At 51.0% G+C, this 16354-nt stretch overlaps 1 long non-coding RNA gene across 1 annotated transcript in view; it reads left to right on the forward strand.

Annotated features, from left to right (window-relative positions):
- The window catches only part of LOC119967262, a 41028-nt gene continuing 24674 nt past the window's right edge, over positions 1-16354 (forward strand). The window contains exons 1-2 of the long non-coding RNA XR_005460955.1: positions 1-153; positions 5233-5319. This is a non-coding gene — a long non-coding RNA (uncharacterized LOC119967262). The remainder of the gene's footprint in view (positions 154-5232; positions 5320-16354) is intronic.

A 16354-nucleotide genomic window follows, 5' to 3' on the forward strand; every position in this document is an offset into this window, starting at 1 on the left:
GTGTGTTTGATTGGCAGGTTCTTCTGACATCTTTGAGGAAGGCTGAGAGTCATTGATTGGCTAGTGTCATCTGATTGAGAGGTTGCTGATCAAGTGTCTGTTACTGGATTTGGTCACCCGACTCACTAGGAGTGACTGAATACAAACTATCAGGTTTGAGAAAGACAAAGAAACAGCCTCTTTTTTTTTTACCAGTTTGATCCTATTTTACCGTCTGAAATGCTAATATTTGTGAGGGTACAGTTCCACAGCCATGGTGTAACCCTCTGGTGCCTTGATCAAGCAGTTATCAATTAGCATGAACTTTGGTACTAAGTGTTGGTAGGCCATTTGAATAAGGGAGCACTAGAGGCAAACCTGAGCCTGCCTTCATCCGGTATCTGTGTGCACACATCAGCTGGGATTGCCAGATAACACTGACTGATTTTGTTGTCTAACCCAGGGGCACTGAGGCCCAAGAAAATTGTCCTTTCTGATACCAGAACCTTTTATAATCTTGAAAACCTCCAATAAATTAACCTCTGTTCCAAGGAGAACAGTCCTAACTTTCTGAAGTGCGGTAACTATGATTGTCCACAATACTCCAGCTGCAGCCTAATCAGCGATTTATAAAGTTTTAGCATGATCTCTGTTTTTTTGCTCAATTCCTCGATTTCAAAACTTAAGCAACACATGTGGCTTCTTTGCTGCCTTATCAATTTGCCATGCCACCTTTAAGGATTTTTGGATGTACATACTTTCAAAGTATGAGAGTCATTGATTGGCTAGTGCCATCTGATTGAGAGGTTGTTGATCAAGTGTCTGTTACTGGATTTGGTCACCGCACTCAGCGTAGGAGCGACTGAATACAAACTATCAGGTTTGAGGAAGAAGGGCAGCACGGTGGCCTAGTGGTTAGCACAACCGCCTCACGGCGCTGAGGTCCCAGGTTCGATCCCGGCTCTGGGTCACTGTCTGTGTGGAGTTTGCACGTTCTCCCCGTGTCTGCGTGGGTTTCGCCCCCACAACCCAAAAATGTGCAGAGTAGGTGGATTGGCCACGCTAAATTGCCCCTTAATTGGAAAAAATAATTGGCTAATCTAAATTTTAAAAAAAAGGTTTGAGGAAGACAAAGAAACAGCCTCTTATGGTACGGAAAGAGATCAATCGACCCACTAAATCCATGCCAGTTCTCTGCAAAGCAATCCAGCCAGTTCCATAAGCTCATTCTATCTCGCTAACCCTGTAAGTTTATTTCCCTAAAGTGCCGATCCAATTTTATTTGAAATGATTAATGTCTCACCATAACTGTGCTGCTTTTATACTCAATACCTCTATTTATGAAGTAGTAGAGCAAATCAGCAGAATTCTTCAGCGGTAGGATCCTCTGGTCCGCTGGCAGTACATCCACGCTCGCTGGTTTCCTGGTGGCCACAATGCGAAACCCCATTAGCAGGCTGCGGGAACGGAGCTTCCCGCTGCCAATGGGGGCACATTACACTGGAAAACGCAGCTGGCGAACTGGAGAATCCCACCTTATGTATTCAGTATGTCCTTCCAGCACCAAGATTCTATGCACATGGATCCTGAAGTCCCTCTGTTTCTACATACTCTTTGGAACTATGCCATGAATCATATATTGCCACTTCCTATTCCTTTGACCAAAATGTAACACCTCATATTTCTCTGTACTACATGCCACTTGTCTGCCCATTCTGCCAGCCTACCTATTTCCTGTTGCAGTAGATCAGTATCATTCTCACTGTTTATCACTCCTCCAAGTTTGGCAAAATCAACAAAGTTCAAATGTTAACTTGTTATTCCAACATCTAACAATTACATATATCACAGAAAGCCAGCATTGACCCTTGGGGAACACCACTGTCAATTATCTTTCAGTCTGAAAAAAGATATTTACTGTGAATCTGTTTTCTGCCCTTAAGTCATTTTTAAAAATTCAACCTGACACTGACTCGCCTATTCCATGAGTCAGCTTTGTTAACCAGCCTTTTGTGGTTCTTAAAATTTATATAACCAACATCCACTACCTTTCTGTCATCTTCTTTCACTGTTATTTCATCAAGTAAAAATGGACATCAGTCAAGCATGATCTGCCTTTTACATATGAACAGGCCGTGGCCTTAGCATGGGATCCTGGCAACCATCGGGAAGATAGCGGTGGAGGCGGCATCTCTCCCTCAGCTGTCCCAATAATGGGCCTAGGTAGCCTCTGCCATGCTCACCCTGCTTCCAGTATGTTTGCCCAAAGGCATGCAGGAACTAGTTGTACAGCGGCCTAAATTGCCTTCCAGTTTTGTTCTTTCAGTCCTTAAATTCTCATTGTTACAGCTGATGATGTATTCTACTGGATGTCTGAAGTGTGCATTAATTTAAAAAAAAATTGTGATTAGCATAGCTTTGTACTGTGTCTGACGTTTTGTGAAATCATCTTGAAATGATCCATCTTTGACCATAACTCTACCCGGAGATTCTGATTAATGGGAAGCAAAATTGGGTCGACTGACCTTTACCTCTACCTTCCTCTTTATTTGGAGGAGGAACAAAAATAAATGAAAATGATTGGATTAAAAAATGTGAAGAATGGGGGATTATGATTGGATAAATAGCTGAAGAGGAAGAAATGCAGAGTTAAGAACAAAGAACATAGGGGAGTGGGAATAATTGGATAGTTCTTTCAAAAAGCAGACACGGGCACAATGGTTCAAATGATCTCCTTCCGTGCTGTACTATTCCACCTTTCTATTGCCCCCAAGTTTGTCTGCTCTCATGTCTCAACCTCCTAATTGAAGAAACCTTTGTTACCCATTAGTGCCTGTTCATACTCACCTCCCTGAGATTTAAATGTGTGTTTTTGAATCTGAAACACCATGTAGCTTCCCAGAAACTAGCTCTAATTCTTATTGTCTAAGTGGAAGCAAATCCCACTGAGGGAACAAAATTAATCCCATTAAACCAATCTTCTGCAGAATTCCCCGGTGGGCATCTTTGGCTGCATTCACAGACAGTAAGGCCCTGATAAAGTAGTGCCATGGGTAGGAGCTGCTGATGGATTCTCTGACAGCTTTAAAAGCTATCACTCACATACTTAAAACCCATTCAAGAGATCAGGTTGACAAATATTGATAAATGATTTCCCGGCATTACGTTGAATGGCATGCCAGTGTATCGACACAACTTCCACATTTAACACTTCTATCTCTCTTTGTTTAAACTCCAGGGTTCAAGGGCATAACTTGCGTATATATACAATCAAACATATTTGCTGGTTCTGTCCTCTTCACTTATTGTGAAATTATGAAGTTTTCAGTGATAGAATCATAGAATGGTTACAATGCATTAACAGAAAAATAAAGCAGAAGCATAGATGAAGGGGAAGGAGAAACTGAAATGGTTTGTAGAGACTTTGTTTCACAATAAATTGTCTCTTAAAAATTCAGTCAATGTTTATCAATGGATAAGAGCAGTACGATTTATAGGATTTTTTTGATTTTCATAAAAGATTATGGGAGATCTGACATAAATTACTTTAGGAATGGCTTATACCCTGTGGATTTCAAGCGGAATATGAAATAGGATACACACATTGATGGGCAACTGATAGAAAAGGATGATTATAAAGTAACACTTCTCATATTATGGGCAGGGATTAATGAAGTTGGGAATTGGTCTTTAAGTGAAATAGTGAAATAGTACTTCCTAATAGTGTTAGAAAGATGGATGTTCTTGCGAATGATTTAGAGAGGTCAAACACATTGGCCAATCCCATGTTAATATCTAGGATTAATGACCAAAAGTATTAATTATCAGCACACTAAAGAGAAATGTAACTTTGCAGGAGTTAGGGCAGCAGGAACAAAAATGCAAAGTTTCAAAATATGAAATCAAAATACTGCATATGTTGGAAATCTCCATAAAAATTGAAAATGCTGGAAATACTCAGCAGGCCAGGCAGCATCTGTGAGAGAATTAATTGACAGGATTTTATGGTCCCATTACGGTGTGTCTCCCCTTGGAAGGCATGATGAGCCATTTAAATTTCCATTTACTTTGTCAGGACTCTGGAGCGGGATTCTCCAACCCCCCACCGGGTCGGAGAATCCCCGGTGGGAGGTGCGAATCCCGCCCCGCCGCCCCGATGCCGGCTGCCGTATTCTCCGGCGCCGTTTTTGGGTGGGGGCGGGATCGCCGCCAGTCGGGGGCTGTTGACAGCGGCCCATCTGCCGATTCTCCGGGCCCCGATGGGCCGAGCGGCTGTTCATTTTTGGCCAGTCCCGCCGGCGTGAATCACTCAACTCACATACCGGCGGGACCTGGCAGGTAAGTATGCGTGGCCGATCCTTGGGGGGGGGGGGCGCAGGGATATGACCCTGGGGGGGGGGGGGCACGGTGGCCTGGCCCGCAATCGGGGCCCACCGATCTGTTGGCCGGGTTGTTCCGTGGGGGCACGTCTTCCTTCCGTGCCGGACCCTCTAGGGCTCCGCCATATTGCCCGGGGGCCGGGGCAGAGAAGAGAACCCCCACGCATTCGCAAAAATACGCCGGCCAGTCCGTGCATGCGCGGATTCATGCCATCCCTTCGGCTCCGGTTGGAGCGCCGCCAACCCGTCCGGCGTCAACCTAGCCCCCTAAAAAGGTGAGAATTCCTCACCTTGGGGGCCGTTGATGGTTTTCCCGCCGCTGTGGGGACTTAGTCCCCAGAAGGGAGGATCCCGGCCCTGATATCCCCACCGGAATGGGGTGGGCCATAAAATCCTGGCTAATGTTTTAAGTCACTGGCCCTTTCCACAGATGCTACCTGACCTGCTGAGTATTTCCAATATTTTCTGTTTTTATATCCCAAAATATGAGATTGAAAGTAGCTGGTTAGAACTTTTTCATCCAAAGATCTGGATTATGGAGGAATGATCCAGATGGGTTGAAGGGCGTTTCATGTGCTCTGGTCTTCACTCTCTCCCTTTTTGGCAGTCCCTCTAGGCAAGGAGCACATATGCCACAGGGCCCATGTCAAGAGCTTGCAAATGAAGTCTTTTAACATGGGGAGGCAGTGCTACCATGGTCTTAGCTATTCCTGCTGAATATCTGATTCCTCTCCCATCTGATCTGAAATTAAGTCTGGACAAATGGACAGAAGAAATAATAATAGGTTGAGTAAAATGACCAACATAAACAAAACAAATGACTTGTTCTGTGACTTTAAAATGTTAATTTTGTTCATGTTTTCTTTTGACATAGCAGTAAGTTGAGTACCTTTAACTGCATGAAACTCCAGGATATGGAACTGAAGGAAAGCAGATGTCATACTGTGAGAAGTACATGAAGGTACGGCCCAAGCTGTAAACAAGAAATCTAGTTCTTTTCCATTCTGTGCATATCCTAATTTAGGAATCCATTTCAGCTGATCCGATTGCCTATTTTTATGACAGTTTAGGTAATGTACATTCAAGGTGTATATACTAAGTTTTGCTGCGTACCTTCCCAGATGTCTTGCGAGTCATTATTCTGAATAGTATGCTTGGTTAGTTAGAAATGATAAATATGATGAAGATGCTTCATGTTTTATTTTATTTATCACATAAAGTGCAGGAATTAAATACCTTCTCTGCATTACAGATATGTGCTGTCAGAGATTGCCACTTAATTCAAGGATTGCTCAATAAGGTAAAGCAATCATTATGGGACAGCCCACCTGCATGGCAGAAAATCAAACAGCTAACCAAAAAACTGGCAGCCCCAAGAGAGCTGACAATTCAAATCAGTTCTAATCTAAGCCCAGGTAGGGGCGGGGAGACTTAAAGTACAAAAAGGTTATTTTGAGTAGAGGTGTATTCAAAAAAATATTGAAAGGTTTAAGTGTACTAAAGGCATGGGATTTTATATTTGATGGGGTTGGGGCACATATCTGTCCACAAATAGTCATGATTAGAGACACGTGAAGAGAAGACACAGTGTCAGCTTCGTGGGTGGCTCCCGCACCGGTGCCGGCAGTCCGTGCTGATCAAAGGAAAACCCCGGGCGGGGTTATCCCCTACCCGGCCGGGGCGGGGGGGGGTGGTACTCCCGGCGCTGAGGTGTGTCATGAACAATTCCGACATCGGGCCGCCTGGAAGGTGCAGAATACTCCGCACCTTCAGGGGCTAGGCCGGCGCTGGAGTGGTTTGCGCCGCGCCGGCTGGCGCGGAAGGGGCTTGGCGCCACACCAATTGGCGCCGAAGGGCCTCCGCGGCCGGCTCGAGTTGGTGCGTGCGCGGGAGCGCCAGTGTGTGCTGGAGTCATCCCAGCACATGTGCAGGGGGCGGTTCATCTCCGCGCCGGCCATCGCGGACTGTTACGCCGGCCGGAGCGGAGGAATAGAGTGCCCCGACGGCACAGGCCTGCCTGCAGATCGGTGGGCTCCGATGGGGGCACCCCCCCGGGGCCAGATCCCCCCACGTCCCTCCGAGGACCCTGGAGGCTGCCCACGGGGCTAGGTCCCGCCGGTAAATACCTGTTGTAACATACGGGTGGCCACTCAGCCCATTGCGGGCCGGGGAATCGCCGGGGGTCTGCTGCCAACGGCCCCCGACCGGCACGGCGCGATTCCCACCCCTGCCAAATCTCCGGCGCCGGAGAATTCGGCTGCCGGTGGGGGAGGGATTCGCGCCGCCCCCCGGCGATTCTCCGACCCGACAGGGGGTCGGAGAATCCCGGCCCCGTCTTCTTGGAGGTGTTATTTCCTTTTGTTGTTTCCTCTCCTGGGTCTTTTTCTCTGTCTCTCTCTTGCTCTCTCGAGGGGTCTTTCTCCGGTCTTTTTTTCTCTTTCCGTTTTCGTTGTTTTTTGCCTCGTGGGTCTCTTTATCTATTTCTCAGGGTATTTTGTTGCTTTTCTCACTCTCCCGGGGGTTGGGGTGAGTGACGACCGCAACGTGGGTGGTCACCCGCGCAGGTACCGGCACTTCGGGCTTATCAGCCTGATCGAAGCAGAACTCTGTTTTCTTTTCTCCTTGTGATTTTTTTTCATTATCTCTAAACACATGGGGCAGAATTCTCCGCTCCCGGGAAAAGTCGTGAAGGCCGTCGTGAACTCGGCCGAGTTTCCCGACGGCCTCGGAGGCCGCTCCTCTTACCGTCTTCACCCCCACCCGGGGGGATAGGAGCGGCGCTCCGTTATTTTCGGCCGCCGGGCCTTGACGCCTATGTGACGTCAGCCACGCATGCGCAGGTTGGCCGGCTCCAACCCGCGCATGCGCGGCTGACGTCACGAAGGCTGATGGCTCAAACCCGCGCATGCGCAGTGGCCTTCTTCCCCTCCGCTGCCCGCAAGACGTGGCGGCTTGATCTTGCGGGGCGGCGGATGGGAAAGAGTGTGTCGCTTTGAGACGCCGGCCCGACGATCGGTGGGCACCGATCGCCGGCCAGTCCTCTCCCGAGCACGGCCGTGGTGCTCACTCCCCTCTCTGCCCCCCACAAGCTTCAAATGGGCCTTTGGCGCCCATGTTCACGACGGCAGCGACAATGTGTGGTTGCCGCCATCGTGGACCGGTCACGAATGGCAGGCCGCTCGGCCCATCCGGGTGAAGAACGGCGAGCGGCGATTCTTCCGAGCGGGGGTTGGGAGAATCGCGGGGGGGCGCCAGGGGGAAGTGAAATTAGTCACCCGCCCCTCCCGCGATTCTCCCACCCGGCGCGGGGAGCGGAGAATCGCGCCCATGGTTTAAATTTTTTTTAGTGGGGTTTTGTTTTCTCGGTTCTCTTCTCCTTTTCTTTTTTTTGGGGTGGTGTTCTCTTTTTTTTCTTTCTCCCTTTTTTAACTCTCTCCCTGGGGTCCCTTTTTTTTCTTTTTTTGGATGGACGGATTTGTTTATTGTCACGTGTACCGAGGTACAGTGAAAAGTATTTTTCTGCCAGCAGCTCAACAGATCATTAAGTACATGAAAAGAAAAGGAAATAAAAGAAAATACATAATAGGGCAACACAAGGTATACAATGTAACTACATAAGCACCGGCATCGGATGAAGCATACAAGGGTGTAGTGTTAATGAGGTCAGTCCATAAGAGGGTTGTTTTGGAGTCTGGTAACAGTGGGGAAGAAGCTGTTTTTGAATCTGTTCGTGCGTGTTCTCAGACGTTTGTATCTCCTGCCCGATGGGAGAAGTTCGAAGAGTAAGTAAGCAGGGTTGGAGGGATCTTTGATTATGCTGTCCACTTTCCCCAGGCAGCGGGAGGTGTAGATGGAGTCAATGGATGGGAGGCAGGTTCGTGTGATGGACTGGGCGTTGTTCACGACTCTCTGAAGTTCCTTGCGGTCCTGGGCCGAGCAGTTGCCATACCAGGCTGTGTTGCAGCCAGATAGGGTGCTTCCTATGGTGCATCTATAAAAGTTGGTAAGAGTTACTGTGGACATGCCGAATTTCCTTAGTTTCCTGAGGAAGTAAAGGCGCTGTTGTGCTTTCTTGGTGGTAGCGTCGACGTGGGTGGACCAGGACAGATTTTTGAAGATGTGTACTCCTAGGAATTTGAAGCTGTCAACCATCTCCAACTTGGCCCCATTGATGCTGACAGGAGTGTGTACTGTACTTTGCTTTCTGAAGTCAATGACCAGCTCTTTAGTTTCGCTGGCATTGAGGGATAGATTGTTGTCGCTGCACCACTCCACTAGGTTCACAATCTCCCTCCTGTATTCTGACTCTTGGCTATTTAAGATCCGGCCCACTATGGTCGAATCGTCAGCAAACTTATAGATGGAGTTGGAACCAAATGTTTCCACGCAGTCATGTGTGAACAGGGACTATAGTACCCACAGAATCTGAAACGATCACCCGATTTAAAAAAAACTTGCCAAAACTCCCACCGATCTGTTCCCCGAACGTGAAGAACACGAGAGATGACAGAAGAAGAAATAAAATGACAGGAAAAGGCTAGGCCAGGTGCTGCATGGGCACCAGACGTTGAGGGGGACTGGAGCAGAAGCAATCGGCAGAGCGGACTAGCGCACGAGGCAGCGGAGCGCAAGTCTCGCCTGAGCGAAAAGGCCGGAACAGCCAAGTACAAAAAAAAAGAACTGGGTGGTGGCATCCCTCTCAGAAGCACTGAAAGAGTACTGTAAAGAACTAAAAACGGACATACATGCCACGATGAAAGATGCGGTAGCTGAAATCCTGCTGCAAATACAGATTGCTCTGAGCAGAGTCGAAAAGAAACTGGAGGCCCAGGGAGCCACCATCAAAGATCTTGAAAGAGCCCCAAGCGACCAAAGTGACCTAATCATGGCACTGGAAAAGGAGGTGGCGAGACTGATAGCGACGCAGGGTAACCTGAGCGGAAAGGTCGAGGACTAGGAATATCGGTCGGGGAGGCAGAACCTGCGGATCATGGGCCTGCCAGAAGGAACCAAAGGCAGAGACCCCACAAACTACATGGCCCAAATGCTGGGCAACCTGGTGGGAAGGTGCGGTGACCACTGTTACTGTATTATATATATTGTGGTAAACCACTGTTACTATATTATATATATTGTGGTAAACCACTGTTACTGTATTGTATATATTGTTTGTTGTCTCTGCTGCTGGCTCCGCCTGTGGCTCCTCCCCTCAAGCTCTGTATAAAGGTGGCCGACCTCTGGCCCTGCCCCAGTTCGGGATCAATTGCCAGCAGGTTCTCGTTTAGCTTATTAAAGCCACAGTTTTGTTCCACAACTCGTCTTTGTTATAATTGATGGCACATCAATTTAATAAGCTAAACACTTAAGATGGATGCATCACTCAAGCCTGATCGCCTGGAACTGGACCCCCAAGCAGCTGACGCCACTGCGACATTCGAGCACTGGCTAAGCTGCTTCGAAGCTTACCTCGAATCTGCCGTTGCCGTTGCCGACATTCATAAGCTTTAAGTCCTCAACGCCTGAGTAAGCCCCCAGGTTTTCCTCCTTATCAGGGACGCTGCCTCGTACGCGGAGGCAATAACGCTGCTGAAGGGGCAGTGTGTAAAGGCAGTAAATGAGGTGTACGCTAGGCATCTCCTTGCCACGAGGCTTCAACGCCCCAGAGAATTGCAGGCCGAATTCCTGCACACCTTGCGGGTACTCGGCCAGAGCTGTAGTTGTCAGGCAATATTGGCTGTCCAGCACATGGAGCTGCTGATCAGGGATGCCTATGCTGCTGGCATAAAGTCTAACTACATCCGCCAGCGCCTGGTAGAAAGGGGTACACTCGGCCTACATGAGACAGTGCTGGAAGTGGCCTTCCATAACATTGATGCCTTCACCTCCGACCACGCGGAACCCTCGTGGACGCCGTGGGCGCCGCCGTCAGCGCCGCAGGCCTGTGCCGCACATCAATCCGCCAACTCCGGAGGCCCGAGATGCTACTTCTGTGGCCAGGGTAAGCACCCCAGACAATGCTGCACAGCATGGAGCGCGATCTGCAACAGGTGAGGAAAGAAGGGCCACTTCGCCAAAGTCTGCCAGGCCCGACCTGTTCCTAAAGTTTCCAGACCCAGCAGCAGCAGCGCTGCGTATTGCCTGTCGGGACTGCCCCCATCTGCCACGTCATCCGCCACGTAAAACTCGTGGGGGCCGCCATCTTCGACGCCACCCGTCACGTGCACCCATGGGGGCTGCCATCCTTGACACCACCCGCCACGTGTGACACGTGGGGACCGTCATCTTGGAAACACCCCGCCACCTCCCGGACACCACCCAGTCATACGCTGGCCTCCGCTACTCTTGACCAGCCCATCCACCTTCCGAAGCTCGCCTCCATCACCCTCGACCAGTCTCGACCTCATCACCTCACTAAATCCATGATAGCCGTACCGATCAACGGGCACGAGACGACCTGCCTCTTCGACTCCAGGAGCACTGACAGCTTCATCCACCCATATATGGTAAGGCGTTGCTCTGCTAACCTCCGACATTTCCTCCACACGGCTAAGCTCCTTAACCTCACGTATAATAAGGAGAAATGCGTTTTCCACACAACCCGCCTAGCCATCCTTGGCTACGTGGTGGAAAATGGGGTCCTCGGGACCCCGACCGTTTGCGCCTCCTGGAACTTCCCCCCCCATTGCCCCAAGGCCCTGAAGAGATGCCTGGGGTTCTTCTCCTATTATGCCCAGTGGGTCCCCAATTATGCGGACAAGGCCCGCCTGGCCTTCAACCGCATCAAGGCAGATATTGCCAAAGCCGCAATGTACGCAGTAGATGAGTCCATCCCGTTCCAGGTGGAGAGCGATGCGTCTGACTTTGCACTGGCTGCTACCCTCAACCAGGCGGGCAGGCCCGTGGCTTTCGTCTCCCTTATCCTCCAGGCCTCTGAAATCTGACACTCCTCCATCGAAAAGGAAGCCCATGCCATTGCAGAAGCCGTGCAACATTGGAGGCATTACCTGGCCGGCAGGCGATTCACTTTCCTCACTAACCAACGTGTGTTCTCAGACTCCTGTATCTCTTGCCCGATGGAAGAAGTTGGAAAAGTGAGTAAGCCGGGTGGGAGGGATCCTTGATTATGCTGCCCGCTTTCCCCCGGCAGCGGGAGGTGTAGATGGAATCAATGGATGGGAGGCAGGTTTGTGTGATGGACTGGGCGGTATTCACGACTCTCTGAAGTTCCTTGCGGTCCTGGGCCGAGCAGTTGCCATACCAGGCTGTGATGCAGCCCGATAGGATGCTTTCTATAGTGCATCTGTAAAAGTTGGTAAGGGTTAATGTGGACATGCCAAATTTCCTTAGTTTCCTGAGGAAGTATTGTGCTTTCTTGGTGATAACGTCGACGTGAGTGGACCAGGACAGATTTTTGGTGATGTGCACCCCTAGGAATTTGAAACTGCTAAACATCTCCACCTCGGCCCCGTTGATGCTGACAGGGGTGTGTACAGTACTTTGCTTCTTGAAGTCGATGACCAGCTCTTTAGTTTTGCTGACATTGAGGGAGAGATTGTTGTCGTTACACCACTCCATTAGGTTCTCTATCTCCTTCTGACTCGTCGTTATTCGAGATCCGGCCCACTATGGTCGTATCGTCAGCAAACTTGTAGATGGAGTTGGAACCAAGTTTTGCCACGCAGTCGTGTGTGTACAGGGAGTAGAGTAGGGGGCTAAGTACGCAGCCTTGTGGGGCACCGGTATTGAGGACTATTGTGGAGGAGGTGTTGGTGTTCATTCTTACTGATTATGGTCTGTTGGTCAGAAAGTCAAGGATCCAGTTGCAGAGTGGAGAGCCAAGTCCTAAGTTTTGGAGCTTTGATATGAGTTTGGCTGGGATTATGGTGTTGAAGGCGGAGCTGTAGTCAATAAATAGGAGTCTGATGTAGGAGTCCTTGTTTTCGAGATGCTCTAGGGATGTGTAGGGCCAGGGAAATGGCGTCTGATGTGGACCGGTTGCGACAGTATGCGAATTGAAGTGGGTCAAAGCGTTCCAGGAGTATGGAGGTGATGCGCTTCATGATCAGCCTCTTGAAGCACTTCATTACAACTGACGTCAGGGCCACCGGGCGGTAGTCATTGAGGCATGTTGCCTGGTTCTTCTTTGGTACCGGTATGATGGTGGTCTTCTTGAAGCAGGTGGGGACCTCGGAGTGGAGTAGGGATAGGTTAAATATGTCTGTGAATACCTCTGCCAGCTGGTCTGCTCAGGCTCTGAGTGCACGACCAGGGATCCCGTCCGGGCCCATCGCCTTCCGTGGGTTCACTTTCAGGAAGGCCGATCTGACTTCGGAAACTGTGATGGTGGGTATGGATAAATTATAGTCTGCTGGGGCACTCAACAGCGGATTGTTGGTTACCTGCTCAAACCGAGCATAGAATGCATTAAGTTCATCGGGGAGGGGTGCGCTGCTGCCAGAGATACTGCTCGGCTTCGCTTTGTAGCCCGTTATGTTGTTTAGTCCTTGCCACAACCGCCGAGAGTCTGTCTGTGACTCTAGCTTAGTTTGATATTCTCTCTTGGCATCTCGGATGGCTTTGCGGAGGTCGTACCTGATATCTTGTATATGACAGGGTCGTCTGCCTTGAACGCCTCGGATCTGTCCTTCAGTAGGGAGTCAATCTCGCGGTTGAGCCATAGTTTCCGGTTGGGGAACGTACGTACTGCTTTCTTCGGCATGCAGTCGTCCACACATTTGCTGATGAAGTCTGTGACGGTGGTGGCATACTCATTTAAGTTAGTCGCTGAGTTCTTAAATATGGACCAGTCCACTGTCTCTAAGCAGTCACGTAAGAGCTCTTCTGTCTCCTTGGACCAGCACTGCACAACCTTCTTAGCTGGATTCTCCCGCTTGAAAAGCCGGGAGAAGGAGCACAGTCTTATGGTCTGATTTCCCAAAATGCGGTCGGGGGATGGAACGGTAGGCGCCCTTTATTTTTGAGTAGCAGTGGTCAAAAGTGTTGTCGCCCCTGGTGGGACAGGAGATGTGCTGGTGGAATTTTGGAAGTACACTCTTGAGGTTGGCTTTGTTGAAGTCTCCGGTCACGATGAACAAGGCCTCCGGGTGTTCTGTTTCATAGTTGTTTATGACTGTGTACAGTTCATTCAGCGCCTTCCTCACTTCTGCCTGGGGAGGGATGTAGACCGCTGTGATAATGGCTGAAGTGAACTCACGTGGAAGATAGTATGGGCGGCACTTTACGGTCAAGTATTCCAGGTCTGGGAGCAGTAGGACGCCAGGGTCACCACCTCCAAGCACCAGGGGGAGTTGATGAGGAGGCAAACCCCTCCAACCTTCGCTTTGCCTGAAGATGCCGTGCGGTCCGCCCGGGGAATAGAGAAGCCTTCAGGTTGTATGGCACAGTCCGGTGAGGTGGGGGTGAGCCATGTCTCTGTGAAACGGAGCACACAGCAGTCTCTTACTTCCCTCTGAGAGGTAAGTCTAGCGTTAAGTTCATCCAGCTTGTTTTCAATCGCTTGGACGTTTGCCAGGAGTATGCTGGGGAGAGGGGTCTTGAAATCGAGTTGCTTCAGTCTAACCTGCAGACCGCTGTGTTTCCCTCGCTTCCTCGGTCGGCGGCTGCTGCTGGATGATCCCGGGTTCCGATGGGTGACGTCAGCCCTTGTGGAAGGTAGGTGGTTGCGTCTGGCGGGGTCCAGGGCGCTAGCGGGGTCCAGGGCGCAGTTTACGTTTCAGGGGTCGCGTCTGGCAGGGTCCCGGACGCAGGGTCCCCCCCCCCCCCCCCCCCAACCAGGATAGTCATCCCCTCCACCCCCACCAGGATAGTCATAGAACATAGAACATAGAACAGTACAGCACAGAACAGGCCCTTCGGCCCTCAATGTTGTGCCGAGCCATGATCACCCTATTCAAACCCACGAATCCACCCTATACCCGTAACCCAACAACCCCCCCTTAACCTTACTTTTATTAGGACACTACGGGCAATTTAGCATGGCCAATCCACCTAACCCGCGCATCTTTGGACTGTGGGAGGAAACCGGAGCACCCGGAGGAAACCCACGCACACAGGGGGAGGACGTGCAGTCTCCACACAGACAGTGACCCAGCCGGGAATCAAACCTGGGACCCTGGAGCTGTGAAGCATTTATGCTAACCACCATGCTACCCTGCTGCCCCGACATCTGGAATGTCAGGGGACTTAACGGCCCAGTGAAAAGATCCAGACTTTTAACCCACCGAAGAAACATGAGAGCCGGCATAGTCTTCCTCCAAGAGACACACCTTTGAGAACAGGTCCGACAGTGGGTAAGGAAGGGCTGGGTGGGTCAGACCTACCATTCTGCTAAGGGAAGAGGGCCAGGGGGGAGTAGTAATTCTGTTAAATTGGAGGATGATGTTTAAGGCGCCAAAAACGGTTATGGACCCGGGGGGAAACGGTACGTCATGGTCAGCGGTGCCCAGGATGGGGCACCGGTGGTACTTGTCAAAGTGTATGCTCCCAACTGGGATGACGCAAAAAAGGACCATGCGAAAACCCCGACATAGTGACGCACTGACTGATCGGGGGGGGGGGGGGGGGACTTTAACGGTGTACAGGACCCACGGACAGACAGGTCGAACCCCAGAACGGGGAAGACATCAAACATGGCGAAGGAACTCAGTCGCTTCATGGGACAAATGGGGGCAGTGGACCCTTGGAGGTTCACCCACCCAGAGGAAAAGGAGTTCTCCTTCTTCTCCCCAGTCCACAACGTATACTCGAGGATTGACTTCTTTGTGGTTGGAAAATTGGTGCTCCCAGGGCTGGTCAAGGCGGATTACTCCGCAATCATAATCTCTGACCACGCTCCACATTATATGGATGTCAGGGTAGAAACAGGCAGCACCCAAAGCCCCACATGGTGTTTGGACACCATCCTATTGGCCGACAAGGCTGTCAGCGAGAAGGTATCACAGGCCATAGTGGAGAATACGACAAACAACCAAAATGGGGAGGTCTCACCCTCCACCTTCTGGGAGGTACTAAAGTTCGCGATTAGAGGGGAAATTATCGCATTTAAAACGCAAAGGGAAAGAGAGGAGGGAGTGGCTAGGTAGCAGCTGGTCGACTCCATCCTGGAGGTAGACCGTAAATACTCTGAGGTCCAGGGCCGGCCCAAGGTACCGGCAACTCGGGCGAGATCACATTAAATCTCACGAGGCATTGCGAACCGGGTAGATCCCGGGAGCGGGGTCTCCCAGCTTTGAACGGCGCAATGTACCACAGCGAGATGCTTTTCGGGCACAGCGTGGCCGTTGGATCACACCCACAATATCTAGACATCTGGGTGGAATGTGCAGGAAGAGTATTTAAGCCTTGAGAGACATTGGTGGTAACACGACAGATTCAGCTTTTCTTTTTTTTAATTAAGGGGCAATTTTAGCATGGCCAATCCACCTACCTTGCACATCTTTGGGTTGTGGGGGTGAGACCCACACAGACATGGGGAGAGTGTGCAAACTCCACAGGGTCAGTGACCCGGGGCCACGATCGAACCCGAGTCCTCGGCGCCGTGGCGAACCGGGGCGCCATGTGCTAGGGGGCGCCAGAGACTCGGGTCCCGCACATGCGCAGTTGGGCCGGTGCCAACCAGCGCATGCGCGGTGGCCGCCCTCCCCAGGGCGGCCCCCTCCGCCCCCCCTCCCGCCCCCCCCCCCTCCCGGCCGCCCCCTCCCGGCCGCCCCCCCCCCTCCTCCCGCCCCCCCCTCCGGCCGCCCCCCCTCCGTCCCCCCTCCGTCCGCCCCCTCGGCCCCGCCCCTCGCCCCGGCCCCCCCCCCCCCCCCCGAAGGGCGCTGAAGTTCAGCTTGCCCGGGGCGCCAGCAACCCTAGGGCCGGCGCTGCTGAGGTCCCGTAGAACTCTTGGTGGAGAGGAAAACGGCACAAATGGACTTTGACCTGTTCTCCACAAGGAAAGCAGTGCACCAACCCCACCAGGCACAGGGGACAATGGA

Source organism: Scyliorhinus canicula, chromosome 1, assembly GCF_902713615.1.
Source record: "Scyliorhinus canicula chromosome 1, sScyCan1.1, whole genome shotgun sequence".
NCBI classification, from domain to species: Eukaryota; Metazoa; Chordata; class Chondrichthyes; order Carcharhiniformes; family Scyliorhinidae; genus Scyliorhinus; species Scyliorhinus canicula.